The sequence below is a fragment of the Sus scrofa genome, chromosome 4 (assembly GCF_054392235.1).
Source record: "Sus scrofa isolate SSC_HxYL_T2T_F1_AM1 chromosome 4, Sscrofa_HxYL_maternal_Yorkshire_Landrace_v2.0, whole genome shotgun sequence".
Lineage (NCBI taxonomy): Eukaryota > Metazoa > Chordata > Mammalia > Artiodactyla > Suidae > Sus > Sus scrofa.
This window is the reverse complement of record NC_139386.1, coordinates 56,610,568-56,624,963: the sequence shown is the minus strand read 5'-3', so window position 1 is coordinate 56,624,963 and position 14,396 is coordinate 56,610,568. Positions and strand designations below refer to the sequence as shown.

General features: G+C 33.8%; 1 protein-coding gene across 31 annotated transcripts in view; it reads left to right on the top strand.

Annotated features, from left to right (window-relative positions):
- Positions 1–14,396, top strand: part of RALYL (RALY RNA binding protein like) — a 765,932-nt gene that overhangs the window by 264,386 nt on the left and 487,150 nt on the right. For 2 of the 31 annotated variants that reach the window (XM_085021175.1, XM_085021181.1), the window contains exon 3: positions 13,772–13,879. The exons of the other annotated variants lie outside the window; for them this stretch is intronic. The gene's annotated coding sequence lies outside the window, so the exon portion shown is untranslated. The remainder of the gene's footprint in view (positions 1–13,771; positions 13,880–14,396) is intronic. 31 annotated transcript variants of the gene reach the window in all.

Below are 14,396 nucleotides of genomic sequence, written 5' to 3'. Positions count from 1 at the left end.
CTGCTCCATTATCTTTCCTTCCTTTTTCCTTAAATAAAAAATATATTATTAAATATAATAATATATATCAGTAGTCTTAAAGACTCCTACCATTTTTACTTCTATGATTTATTAACTAGGAAATTATTTCAGATGGCACAAATATTATTAACAATAGAATATTCAGGGCCTTTGTAAATAGTGGCAAATGATTGCAAAAAGCTTAGAAGTACACTAACAGAGGAGGATTTAAATGAATTAAGTCAAAATATTTGTGAAAGTATAAATTGGTAGGACCTTTATGGAAGTAACTTGGCCTTGTCCATTACTTTTAAATGCAAATGTCATTGGACCAGGAATTCTACCTCTATATATTTACCCTACAGGTATATTTATAACATGCAAAATGAAGGATGAACAAGGTACTTTGTTGCTGCATTGTTTGTAAGATAAAGTGGCCATCTGCAGGGAACCACCTGGCATATTCTGATACATCCATTAAGTGGTGTATTATGAAGCTATAAAAACTTAATGTGAAAACGCTTTACTGATGTGAAATGCTCTCCAAGATACATTGTTATTTTAAAAAGTAAAACAAGTTCAGGACAGACTGTATGGTATAATGACATCTATATTAAAAAGAAGTTCCTACATGCATTTACATACATGTGTGCATATATATATTTATATATAAAAATTATTTTCATATAAACTTATGAGAAAATAATAGCATTAGTTGCTGAGGAGAAGAGAATTTAGAGAGTGAGGAGGACAGAAATGGATTAAGAACTTTCATAGCCATTTTATTGTGTATTTTTCATTCTTTATGAATTTTGAATCAAAAGGATATATGATCATTTAGGAATTTAAAAAAGCAAACTATTAATATAACCAATCTAAGCATAAAAATTATTGTAAAATTTTATCTTATTGATTTGCAAATATGTTCAAAATAATGAGCTTGGGGGCAGGGGAGAGAAAATTCAAAAGATAAAGCTATATAATGCAGGCAGAGTAAAATGATAAGAAAGTGCACCCCCAAAAAATATCAGTGTGGATATTTCAGGTGGTAGGATTGGATTGTGAGCAATTTTTATTCTTTTATTTTTGTTAAAGAACCTTTTTAATATATCTCAGTGCATATGCATTATTTATATTTGGGTAAATTGAAAAGTATGTTTTTAAAAACAATTTTTGTACTTTTTTATTTTAAAAAGTACTTTTTGGTAATTCCTGAACTCCATTCTTTCACATGTGGAAATCTTGTTTTTTGATATTTTGCAATAAAATTTAATACAGATAAATGTGGACTCTCCTATAACATTTTTCATTTGAATAAAACACCAGTCTTGTGGCAGATGTACCTACCAAGAATTTTTATCTGTTATCATAAATAAATATATTTACTGATATGAATTAAGAGAATATTGGAAGAATGAGTCTCCAAGAGAAATCTAATGAAGAATTATGTAGGTTGTTAGAAGACCCACATAACTCTCAACTAAAATATGTGGCCATTCTGTTGCACATCTTCAGCATAACTGACAATAAAAAATAACTTACATTAAACATTCATATATTTTATAAATACAATATCTGCAAAATTTTGGTTTCAGACAGAATCTAGGAACTTTGGTAAAACTGTAAAATAAAATCTGAAATGCCACTGGATTTTCTCTTGTATTTTCTTCTTACTTCACAAGTCTACTAAATATACAGTCCCAAGAGAGAGAGATGTTAGACTTGTTCATGGCACAAAATAATTACTTTTAAACATTTGTATTTAATGTATCTGTCATTATTTTAATTAGATTCTTTGAAATATTCTTATAACTGAAACATTATAGAAGCTTTTGCAAACTCTTTTTTTTTTTTTTTTTCTCTCTCTCTTTTTACAGCCACACCTGTGGCACGTGGAAGTTCCCAGGCTAGGGGTCGAATCAGAGCTGCAGCTGCCTGCCTATGCCACAGGCACAGCAGCACTGGATCCAAGCCATGTGTGTGATCTACACCGCAGCCTATGGCAACAGCAGGACCTTAACTCACTGAGTGAGGCCAGGGATGGAACCTGCATCTTCCTGGACTCTATGTCGGGTTCTTAACCTGCTGAGCCACCATGGGTATACCAACTTTTGCAAACTCTTAAGCACTAAGATTATATTAGCTTTCAACTTTTCCTCCTCATCTTCACTATTATTAATATCTTGTATTAAAGTGGCACATTTGTTAAAATTAACCAATATACATATATTATTAAGTTCATAGTTTACTTTAGACTTCACTCTTTATGTTGTACATTCTATGAGTAATAACAAATATATAATGATTAGTATCCACTATTAAAGTATCATATAGAATATTTTCACTGCCCAAGTAATGCATTTGCAAAGATAGAAACACCATTTTCTTTTTTTAAGTTCTCCATTATTTTATTTAATTTAATGTAATTATTTTTTTATTGAAGTAGGTTGATTTACAATGTTGTGTTAGTTTCAAGTGTTACATCATGCAACACCATTTTCCATTCCTGCTAGCAATGATTGAAAGTTCCTGTTGATCACTTCCTTGCCAGCATTTGGTGCTGTCAGTGTTTTGGATTTCAGCAATCCTGATAGTTGCATAGTGATATCTTTTTATTGTTTTAGTTTGCAATCCTCTGTTGACATATGTTGTTGAGCATAGTTTCATATTATTATTTGTCAACAATATATTTTCTTTGGTGAGATGACTATTCAGATATTAGCTCATTTTTTTAACTGTAAAGTTTGTTTTCATATTGCTGAGTTATGAAAGTTCTTTGTGTATTTTGAATGCCAGTCTTTCCTCAGAAATATATTTTGCAGAAAAATTTTCCTAGACTGAGACTTGTTCTATTTAAATAGAATCTTCCACAGAGCACAAGTTTTTATTATGATGAATTCCAACTTTATATTTGTCTTTTGTGGATTAAAGTGATTTTTTTAATCTAGAAAGTGATCACTAAATCTACGGTCACCTAGATTTTTCAGCCAGATTATCTTCTATGAGTTTTATAGTTTTGCATTTTACATTTGGGTCTATGATTCATTTTGAGTTAATTTTTGTGAAAAATGTAACGTCTGTGTCCAGATTCACTTTCTTGCATGTGGATGTCCCATGGTTCCAACATCATTTGTTGAAAAGTTTTCATTAAAATTTTTTCTATTTTATTTGTTGACTTTCTAGTTCTACTCACAAATTGCAGGAATTCAAGCTCATTTCTCTTCTGTACTCCAGGTTTTCTCCCTAGAATACCATACTTTTTAGAAGGAATCTTCCACTTTTTTCCCCAGTCTCCTGTTTAATGGAGAAATCTCTTTCATAGCATCCCTACAACTCCTCATCAAATCCTCAGTGAAAGGTAGGTGACCACTTCATAAAGCAAAACACATCCCTGTGTTGGATAACTCAAGTTACAATTCATTCATTCAATATTGGACTGCACACTCACTATGTGTTAAATATTATGTGGGCTAAGAAGTTACATTGGGCCTAAAATTACTAGATCCTCATTCCATTCCCTTGAGCAATACACAAACATTGATTTCCTATTCTGTGCATTGACTTTGATAGATGTTAGAGTGCTTCTCACTCCTTTTCTCATTTTAACACTTTCCTGTTCTTTCAAACATTCCTAATGTGACATTGATGCATCTTAAATCAGAATGAAATTTCATTTGTCTGTGCTCCCCTCAAAACTGCATTGACTCAGAGATCAACATCCTGTTCTAGAAGTCATCCATCTGGTACAGTGCATAGTTGGTCTATTTATCTTCTGTGATCTGGATAACATCTCTATTAATTAATTAAGCCTTACATCTTTGGTACTTTTGCTTCTGAAGTCGCATGCATGATGCACCATTGTATTAATTTAATTCTGAATTTAACATTGGCCTCGTGGTCATATTTAATTTTTTTAAATATGGAAAATTATAATATGAGACAACTTGTGTGACTGTAGGAATGGGAGTCTAATTTTATTTAATTGAGCATTCTACTAGAGTATCCAAGGAGGCAATATCATATAATGGGAAAAACGCTGGATTGGCATTGGGAGACCCAGATCTAGCTTGTATCTGATACATATTTAGCTGTTGTCCTCAAGTAAGGTATTAAATTTCTTTGAGCATCAAGTACTCCTCTGTGAAATGATAGCAATACTTGCATCATCTGTCTTCTGGTGAGTTTAGGAAAATGAATGTGGAAACATACATGAAAATAATTTCTAAGTAAGGAATAATTTATAGCCAATTAATATCATCCTTTTCAGTGTACCGTTCCATCAGTTAACAGATCATATAGTTATGTACCTACCACTACATTCATGGTATAGAATGATTCTACCACCTCTCATATTTCCACCAGCCTCTTTGTAATCCATCAGTAATATACTATGTGTCCCTATAGTTTTGCCTTTTCCATGATATTATATAAATGTAATTATTTTGGGTGTGGCTTTCTTCTTTTTTCATAATATTCTTTGATACCCATCCATGTTATTATATTTATCAGTAGTTTGTTCCTTTTTATTCATATATGAAGAAAAGATGTTTAATTTTTTTCTCTACCTTTATGATTTATTACAAGATATCGAACATAGTTCCTTGTGCTATGTAGTATGACCTTGCTGTTCATCCATTCTGTATATAATAGTTTGCATTTGCTAATCCAAACTCCCAATCAATTCTTCCCCAACCTGCCCTCTCCCTTGGCAACCACAAGTCTGTTCTCTATGTGTATGAGTCTTTTCCTGTTTTAAAGAGAAGTTCTTTTGTGTCGTTATGTCCACGTGTAAGTGATATAATATGGTATTTGTCTCGCTCTTTCTGACTCACTTCACTTAGTATAATTATCTCTAGGTCCATCAATATTGCTGCAAAGGGCATTGTTTCATTCTTTTTAATGGGTGAATAATATTCCTTTATATATATGTGTGTGTGTGTGTGTGTGTCTGTCTGTCTATCTATCTATCTATCTATCTATCTATCTCCCACACCTTCTTTATCCCTTCATCTGTCAATGGATGTTTAATTTGTTTATATGTCTAGGATATTGTAAATAGTGCTCCTAAGAACACAGAGGTCCATGAATCACTTTACAGAGTTTTTTCCTGATAAATACACAGCAGTGGGATTGCTGGATTATATGGAAACTCTGGTTTTTGAGGAACCTCCATAATGCTTTCAGAGTGGCTGCACCAATTTATATTCCCACCAACAATGTAGGAGTGTTCCTGTGAAGAAAAGGTGTTTTTAGTTCTACTGAAATCCAATTAATGTATTTTGAGAAAAAGATAACAGTTATTTCTTCATAAAAACTATTAAATAATTGCATTGTGTAAAGATATATAATACACCTGTTAGCATAAAATATATACAGGCATTTTAATAGTTCTCTTAAGCCCCGTTCCATCATTTTGGAAATATTTATCTATTGCTTTCACATGAAAACTGAATACCCAAGGGCCTAGTTTTCAGAAAATAGAACTTTTTAATGTTTGTAGACGTATAGTTTGAGATGACATTAAAAATAGGAGGTGGTTTTCTTGAAGCATGTGGAATTGAAAGGCCAAGGTGTGACTGATTCTGTAGGACTTTTTTTTTCCCCTGTTGCCAAAAAAAGCTTTTTTGAGCTGAACAAGAGAGGCATAAAATTAAAGTAATTGCACACTTCAGATTTTAGTAGCTACATGAAATCTTGCTGACAATTTGATGTTTTACAGACATTGTGGCCTGCTGGCCTGTTGTGAGCTACATCACATGTAAGTGCCGCTTATTATTCCCAATGATTCTCTGAACGGTCTTGTGGAGTAGTTCTTAGCATAGACCAGCAGTGTGCTGGCCCACTGCCAGCTTGTGTTCAAAGTCTGCCTCTCTAAATCTGAAAGTTATTCCATTGCCTTTTTTGTTTGTTCCTAATTCACTGGTCATTGTATATAATTATATGTTAGAGGGATGATTGCATAAACAAATTATAATCAAACTTGGCTTGTTAGTATATAAAGCTTTGGTTGTTGATCATAATCATTGGAACAGGACCTCACTTTCCCTGAAATACAGAGGCCATATTACTATCCTTTAGACTCCCTCAAATCAGATGCTGTTGATGTATCAGAAAGACCATTTGGTGTCATGTTCATCATGTCGCTTTTGCGTAACATTGGACATTGCCTCTTGATTTTCAGACTGTTTTGTGAAACTGGAATAAATATATAAGCATGAGATCAGAAGTTTGATTTCTCCTAAAAATAGTGTTGATTTTTTACACAGAATATCAAATTATACCACACCAGGTGGGAAATGTATTGAATGAGTGTATTTCACAGTTATTGCTATAAAGAGAAATATGGATTTTTAAAATAAGGGTTTTGATTTGTAGGAGTTCATCATGCCTCAGTAGTAACGAACCCAACTAATATCCATGAGGATACAAGTTTGATCCCTGGCCTTGCTCAGTGTGTTAAGGATCCAGCATTGCCATGAGCTGTGGTATAAATTGCAAATGCAGCTCAGATCCTGAGTCGCTGTGGCTGTGGTATAGTCTGGCAGCTACAGCTCCGATTTGACCTCTAGCCTGTGAACTTACATATGCTGTGAGTACAGCCCTAAAAAAAAAAGGAAAAGTTTTTGATTTGTGACCTTTTCAAGTAAGATGGAAAACAAGTTTAGACATTTCCTAGTCTCCACAATATCACATTACTATATATTAGGATATATAGGATTATAATACAGCCAGTATCTTACAAAAATGAACAAATGAACATTGTATAGAGCAAACATCACTTGAAAGATGCAGCCTAGACACTAGGTATCTTTTTTTTTTTTTTTTTTTTTTTTTTTTTTAAGGGCTGCATCTACAGCATGTGGAAGTTCCCAGGCTAGGGGTCAAATCAGAACTGCAGCTACCGGCCTACACCAGAGCAATGCCAGATCCGAACCAGGTCTGCCTGCCACAGCTCATGGCAACACTGGATCCTCAACCCACTGAGTGAGGCCAGGGATTGAACCCTCATCCTCATGGGTCCTAGCAGGGTTCATTACCACTGAACCACGACAGGAACTCCGATACTATATATCTTAACTGTGACCTTAGGCAAATTTCCTAACTTTGTGAGCGTTAGTTCTGAATCTATAAAATGGGGATGTTAACCTTTCTTAAGGAAATTTATTAGAAAAAATGAATTATATTGGTAAAATTCTTGGTTCTTAAAAATACTATGGCATATTTTTTATATAAGAGAAATAAATCTGATAATCCTAGCAGTATGTTAAACTACAATACTTTGGACAACGACTTACACAGAAATTAGGGGCACATTGTTTGCCTATTTCATGACAATCTTCTCAATAAAAACCCTTTTATGGCTTTATTCATGATTAGTACTTTAATCTTCATCTTTTTGAGCAAAATATCCCATAGTTTACCCTGAATTAGTTAATTTTTCATCTGCTGCTAATTCAGTTGCCTTACCTTGGTATAAAACTTGAAAAATAAGCTTTTCAGTGCATTCTTTTATTTGATCATTCAATCATTTATAATTTATTCATTCTTTCAAAATCTCCTGTGTCCTTGGGTATACATATCTGTATGTGTGTGTATTGCTTCTCATTTCATTTTTTAAGGGTGATAAATATATGAATTTTTATAATACAAGGGGAAAAAAATCTTTAGTGACAAGAAATATGAAAAGTTCCAAGGGAGATCAGAAGAGCTATTAATTCTCTCTGAGAGGTTGGAGAAGGCTTTATTTTTAAAAAATATATATAAATGTATTCTTTTTTTATTGAAGTATAGTTGTTTTACAGTGTTGTGCCAATTCTGCTGTATAGCAGAATGATCCAGATACATATATGTGTGTGTGTGTGTATGTATATATATACATTCTTTTTCTCATATAATATTCTGCCATGTTCTATCCCAAGAGATTGGATATCATTTCTTGTGCTATATAGTAGGGTTTCATTGCTTATCCATTCTAAATGCAGTAGTTTGCATCTGCTCATCACAAAATCCTAGTTAGTTTCACTCCCATCCCCCGACCCTGTGGCAACCACAGGTCTGTTCTCTGTCTGTTAGTTTCTTTCAGTTTTGTAGATAGGTTCATTTGTGCCATATTTTATATTCCACATATAGGTGATGTCATTTGGTATTTGTCTTTCTCTTTCTGACTCACTTCACTTAGTATGAGAATCTAGTTGCATCCATGTTACTGCAAATGGCATTAATTCACTTTTTATGGCTGAGTGGTATTCCATTAAATTGAACTGAAGAAGTGGTCAGCTTGGGATATGCAAAAAGAGGACTCCAGGTGAAGAGGACTAGAGAGATAGAGGGTCAAGCAAAGTATCTTAGTGTTGAGGACCTAGTCCATTTGACTGGAACACATCAAGTGCAGAAAGAAGGATAGAGGAAATCAGATTAGAAATGTAATTGGTTCAGATCATAGATTTGAACGCACATAAGGACTTTGTGCCTTATTCAGTGGGAAGAGAGAATAGACTGAAACCTAGAAAGAGTAGATGAGGTCCCATCTTTTAATGAAATCAATCTGGATACTAAGAGCTTGAATGAAGATGAAAACTACCTTTTGATTTATTTATTCAAACTTTTCCAAAATCTCTCCTTTATTCTAACAACTCCAAAAAAACGTTATTTTCTTCAGAAAACTGTTCTGTGTGGATCACCCACTAGCTTACTCCCTTATAAGGATTTATTTTAATGGAATTGTCTTTGAAACTGTGCCACAGAACTCTTCTTATGGCAGCTGTGAGACCCAAATCTTTGACTTTGTTGGCTCACAGCTTTAGAATTCTCTTAGCCCTCCAAAAGGGGAAGGCGGGTGGGACACAAATTAGGAAGCTTTAAATGAATTTCCTACAGTCCTTTACATTTTTGTACATATATTTAGGGGGAGGGGCTAGTTCCTTTAGAATGATTCATATGCTAATACTCTGGTTTATTTTTGCCCCCCATTTGTCTTTTCAACTGACTTATTTATATTTCTAAAGAATTAAACCCTTATATGTAATATAATATTTGTGCTACAACTTCTTAAGAAGTCCCTAATTTAAACTGTATACTTAAAAACAAAGAGTTTTACCTTCAGCAGGTAATCCAATTAAGTAGATAATGTTACATTTATTTGAGTCTGCTTAGAAGAGATATGTTAGATTTTATAGCTTATCATCATCATCTTTAAAATGTTTAGTAATAGTTGAAATACTTTTACCAAGTGATAAATGAAAAACTAAAAGTGAGTTTATACAGGAGTTCCCGCTGTGGCACAATGGGATTGGCAGCATCTTGGGAGCACTGGGTCCCAAGTTCAGTCCCTGGCCCAGCACAGTGGGTTAAGGATCTGGTTTTGCTGAAGCCACAGCTTAGGTTGTGATTGTGACTCAGATCTGACCCTTGGCCTGGGAACTCCATGTGCCCTGGGGCTGCCAAAAATGAAAATAAAAAAAAGTTAGTTTATGTAATTAATATTTAGTACAGAATACTCAAATTTGTTTGTTACTTTTACCAATAGATCTCCTTTTTAAAGTACTTTTCAAACTTTGGATGTTTTAAAGAATGAAATTGCCCACTTTATTTGATCATTTTGCTTTCTAAAAAGAATGATAAATTACGCTAAAGCATTTTTAATACAGTATACAAAATTATAAATATTTCACACTTTTGTATGTGTTCATTTTGCCTTTCTTTCTCCCTTTCTTCCTTCCTTCTTTCCTTTCTTTCTTTTTCTTTTTACAGCCACACCTGCAGCTTATGGAAGTTTCCGGGCTAGGGGTTGAATTGGAGCTGCAGCTGCTGGCCTACGTCATAACCACAGCAACACCCGATCCGAGCAGCATCTGTGACCTACACTGCAGCTTGTGGCAGCACTGGATCCTTAACCCACTGCAGGAGGACAGAGATTGAAACCTTATCCACACAGAGAGAATGTTGCGTCCTTAACTTACTGAGTTTCAATGGGAACTCTGATTTTTTTGTATACATTTCTTAATTTAAAAATGTCCTTTGAGTTTTCGATAGTTATTAGAAATTATTTAAAGCTGGAAAAATCTTAGCATTTGAAACTGTTAGATGAAGGCAGTGTTAATTCAAAAAATGACATTTCCATACATTTATAGCATCAAGCTATAATTATTTATTTTACATTTATTACCCTGGTGTAGCATGTGAAACCTGCATATTAAGCAATAAGTTCCTTCTATATGAAGTATTCTAGTTATTGGTATGAATGTTATTATAAATACTCTTATAAGTTATCCATAATAAGATTAATTTAAAAAAATCTCTGCCTCAAAGAATAAAGTGGAATTTGGTTTATTAATATGAAATTTTTGTTCCTGTTACAGTGCCTTCTAATTCAGGGAATTAATGTTTCTGATGCATTAACTAGCCTAACTGTGAGATTCTCATCATTATGAAGTATAGGATGAAACAAAAGTTGAATTTATTTGCTATTTCAATATTTGACTTATTGCCAGTTTTACCACTATTGGCAGCATATTTGCTACAAAATTTAAAATGGGAAACAGAGGTTTGATAGTAAAATGAAGTGTTAAGATTATTTCAAAGCCAAAAGGTTTAATTAGCTGAAAACACAATTTTAGTAGCACATAATTGCCACTTCAGTATTTTCATGCTTGTGTCCATAAAAGGTCTTATTGTTAATTGCTCAACATTTTGAAATTCTTTGGAATTACTTGTTAAAAAAATCTTTTTTAATAAAAGTAGTAAAACTGTGTAGGGAAAAGTAAATTTCTAATTATTTTCCTTACTAGAATTGTATGTTAATTAGTTATAAACTATTGTTATAAACAGAAAATGGTATAAATGCAAGTTTATGAGCAAATTGCCTGGTACAATAGTTAATTTTCTAGCCTTTTAAAGCATTGTATATATGGAATAAGTTTCTTCAATGGAGTTTCAAGCTCAACAGGTTATTACATAGGAAACATATTTGCAGTTGGAGTATGTAGCAATCAGGCTTTAACTTGATTTTCCCTGAAGGTGAAAAGCCCAGTTCCATGGCTTTAGAAAACAAACATCCCCACAAATCGACTTCCTGCAGATGCTTTTGCTAAGGAAACTTCCACTTTTAGGAGTATCTTAGACTAAGTTTTGTGCAGTGAGTGTACTCTCTTCTCTGCTCTCTATTTCTTTGAAAAAAAAAAAAAAAACCAAAAACCAAAAAACAAAAACAAACCAGAAAAATCACAGATTAAAGGCAGCTCTTTTTTGGCTGCATATGTAGCATGTTCCTTGGCCAGGGATCAAACCTACACCACAGTAGTAACCAGAGCCACAGCAATGACAACACTGGATCTTTTAACAATTGGGCCATCAGGGAACTTTGAACTTCTGTTTAAAGATGCTTAAACATGTATAAAATAAGAGTTCCCACCATGGTGCAGTGGGACAGACAGCTCTAGCTTAGTGAAGGTCCAGAAAGATAGAAAAAAATGTGCTTAGATGTATACCAAAGAGAGAGGACTATAGTTTCTTTTATGAGGATTGTGAATTGTGATAAATTGTTAGCTGATAAATTAGATAATTAGTGTTAAAAATGTTTCTAGTAAAAAAGATTTCTTTTTTCTACCCTAGTGGCTAAAGAATTTATTGGAGGATGGTTTCTAGATTTTTAAAATTATTATTTTTTTATTTATTTATTTTTGCTTTTTATGGCCGCACCCGCAACATATGGAGGTTCCCAGGCTATGGGTCTAATCAGAGCTACAGCTGCAGGCCTACACCGCAGCCACAGCAATGTGGGGTCCAAGCTGCGTCTGCGACCAACACCACAGCTCATGGCAACGCGGGATCCTTAACCCACTGATCGAGGCCAGGGATCAAACCTGCAACCTCATAGTTCCTAGTCGGATTCATTTCCACTGTGCCATGAGGGGAACTCCTCTTGGATTTTTTTAAACCTACTGCAGTTGCTATTACCATTACTTAGGAGTGTATCAAGTCTGTTGCATTAAGGAACACTTCCAAGAAAGCATATTAGGTTAGCGTATTTTGGTTGAATGTGTGACATATGAAAATACTAAATAACGGAATGGTAGTACAGAATGTTTTTCAATTTGGTGTTAAGTTTACTAAATGATATGAAATGAAATATGAATCAGTTTAATAGTTTGGAAAGATTATAATAATAACAGACATTCATTCAACAAATATCTGAGTTATTATTAGTATGTATCAGGGAAAAATGGTGACTAAAAATGGGTATAGGTCCTGACATACTCCATTTTACATTCTGAGATAGAGGTAGTTACTGGGACCAGTGGGAAAAATCACCATTAAGGAAAGGAACATAGTAATAGCAGAGCTTGTAGTAGAGCTTTTTGACTAGATGGGTAGGTCAGAGACAATGCTCATTAAATTGTGAAATGAATGTAATCCTATTTCATATATCCAATTGATTATTTATATCAAGGGAAAGTTAGCACAGAATGTTTTCTAGAGAAAATTTATTTTCCATAAATTAAAAAAAAATCTGTGGAAAATCTGTCTTGCTTTCTAAAAAGATCAAAATCAAGAAAGTTGAAGTATTCTTCATCTTTTAAAAAATATTATCAAAATGCTATTCCTTCATCTTTTATCATTATTCCCTTGAGATCAAGAGACATTTACTTGCTGATAATCTCTAAGATTTTGGGCGAATGTCCTATTCCCCTTGATACCTAAAGGTTCTTGGCTCACATTTACTATCTCTTCCAACCCCATCTATCAAAATAGTATCTTCACTCCCTCACCTACACATTTCTCAAATATATTTACTCTGTTTACAAAGCTATCCAGAGCAAACACATTTCTTATACTCTCTTAGGCTTGACAAGTCTTACCAACTTGGGGAAAATTTTGGAGCTATAAAATGATGCAACAAATGCAGAAGGGGTACAACCTCAGAAAGAAGTTTTAATTCAGTTCTGAACATTTTCATTTTGAAGAGGCTCTATAGGTACTGCAGTAACTACACCTGGAGTTCAGGTGTACATACATCTATAGTGAAATAGGTTCTGTCACGTTCAATTTTGATGTGATCATTAAGGCACAGTTTTGGAAGATGAGGTGATTCAATATAGAACAACGAGAACATAAGGAAAACCTCCCTGCCCTTCATGGAGGGCAAAAGCATTGTGGTTGAAGATTTGGGATCATGATACGATACGCAAGTTCCCAGGCTAGGGCTCTATTCAGAGCAGAGGCTGCTAGGCTACACTACAGCCACAGGAACGCAGGATCTGAGCCACGTCTGTGACCTACACTGCAGCTCATAGCAACACCGGATCCTTAACCCACTGAGCAGGGGTAGAAATCAAACCTGTGTCCTCATGTCTACTAGCCGAGTTCATTACCCCTGGAAACTCCTGTATTGGTCATTTTGACCTAACTCATAGATGGCCTTTTCCTTCTTTACATCATTCATGCATCCATGTTTATTTTTTGTTAAGCAGATTATAAGTGTTAGGTGTTAGGATTTCTCCTTTAGCATCCAACACTGTGTCTTTCTCACCATAAGCACTCTCTCTATATGTCTAAATTTGGTGTGACTCTCAGTTCCCTATCATAATCACTTTATGCAAAGGGAAAAATACTAAGCAGTTCCTTAAAGTTGTATTTCAGAGAAAAGTATTGGATTGAAGCTTCACAGAAAATGATTTTTAACATTCATCTTGATCCTCAGAGCAAAGACAATAATATTTTTAGCATTATTTCTCATAAAATGACTACCAATGATAACTTTAACTCCCTTCAGGATTCAGAAGAAAATATGATATCCATCAAATAGGCTTAAACAATAATTGCATCAGACCAAACAAGTGAAGTGTAAGAACATTGGAATAGAAAATCTTTTTTCCTATAGGTGAGTAATAGTTTTCATTATTTTTTAATGTCTCCAACTAGATACTTGTTAAATAAATGAAACAGTTTTTTTTAATTTCATAGATCAAATTACATTTCAATTTCTCTTACTTTAAACCCCCTTGTTTGGGAGAGGGATACATTAGGAGGTTGGGATTTCCATATACACATACTGCTATATACAAAATCCCTAAGTAACAGGGACCTACTGTATAGCACTGGGTGATGGCCTGTATAGGAAAATAATCTGAAAAAGAATGGATATGTGTATATGTATAATTGATTCACTTTGCTTTACACCTGAAACTAACATCGTAAGTCAACCATGCTCCAATAAAATTTTAAAAAAATAAAAAAATCCCCCTTGCAAGATTATCAGTAAAAGTCTCTGTGATACAGAATTATATTAATTCTATTATTATATTAATTAATTAACCCAAGAGTTTTGTATATGTTGTTATCAGTGTTGTTTATTCTTGATGTTTTATTCCTTAAGAAAGTTCATTTCTACCTCTGTT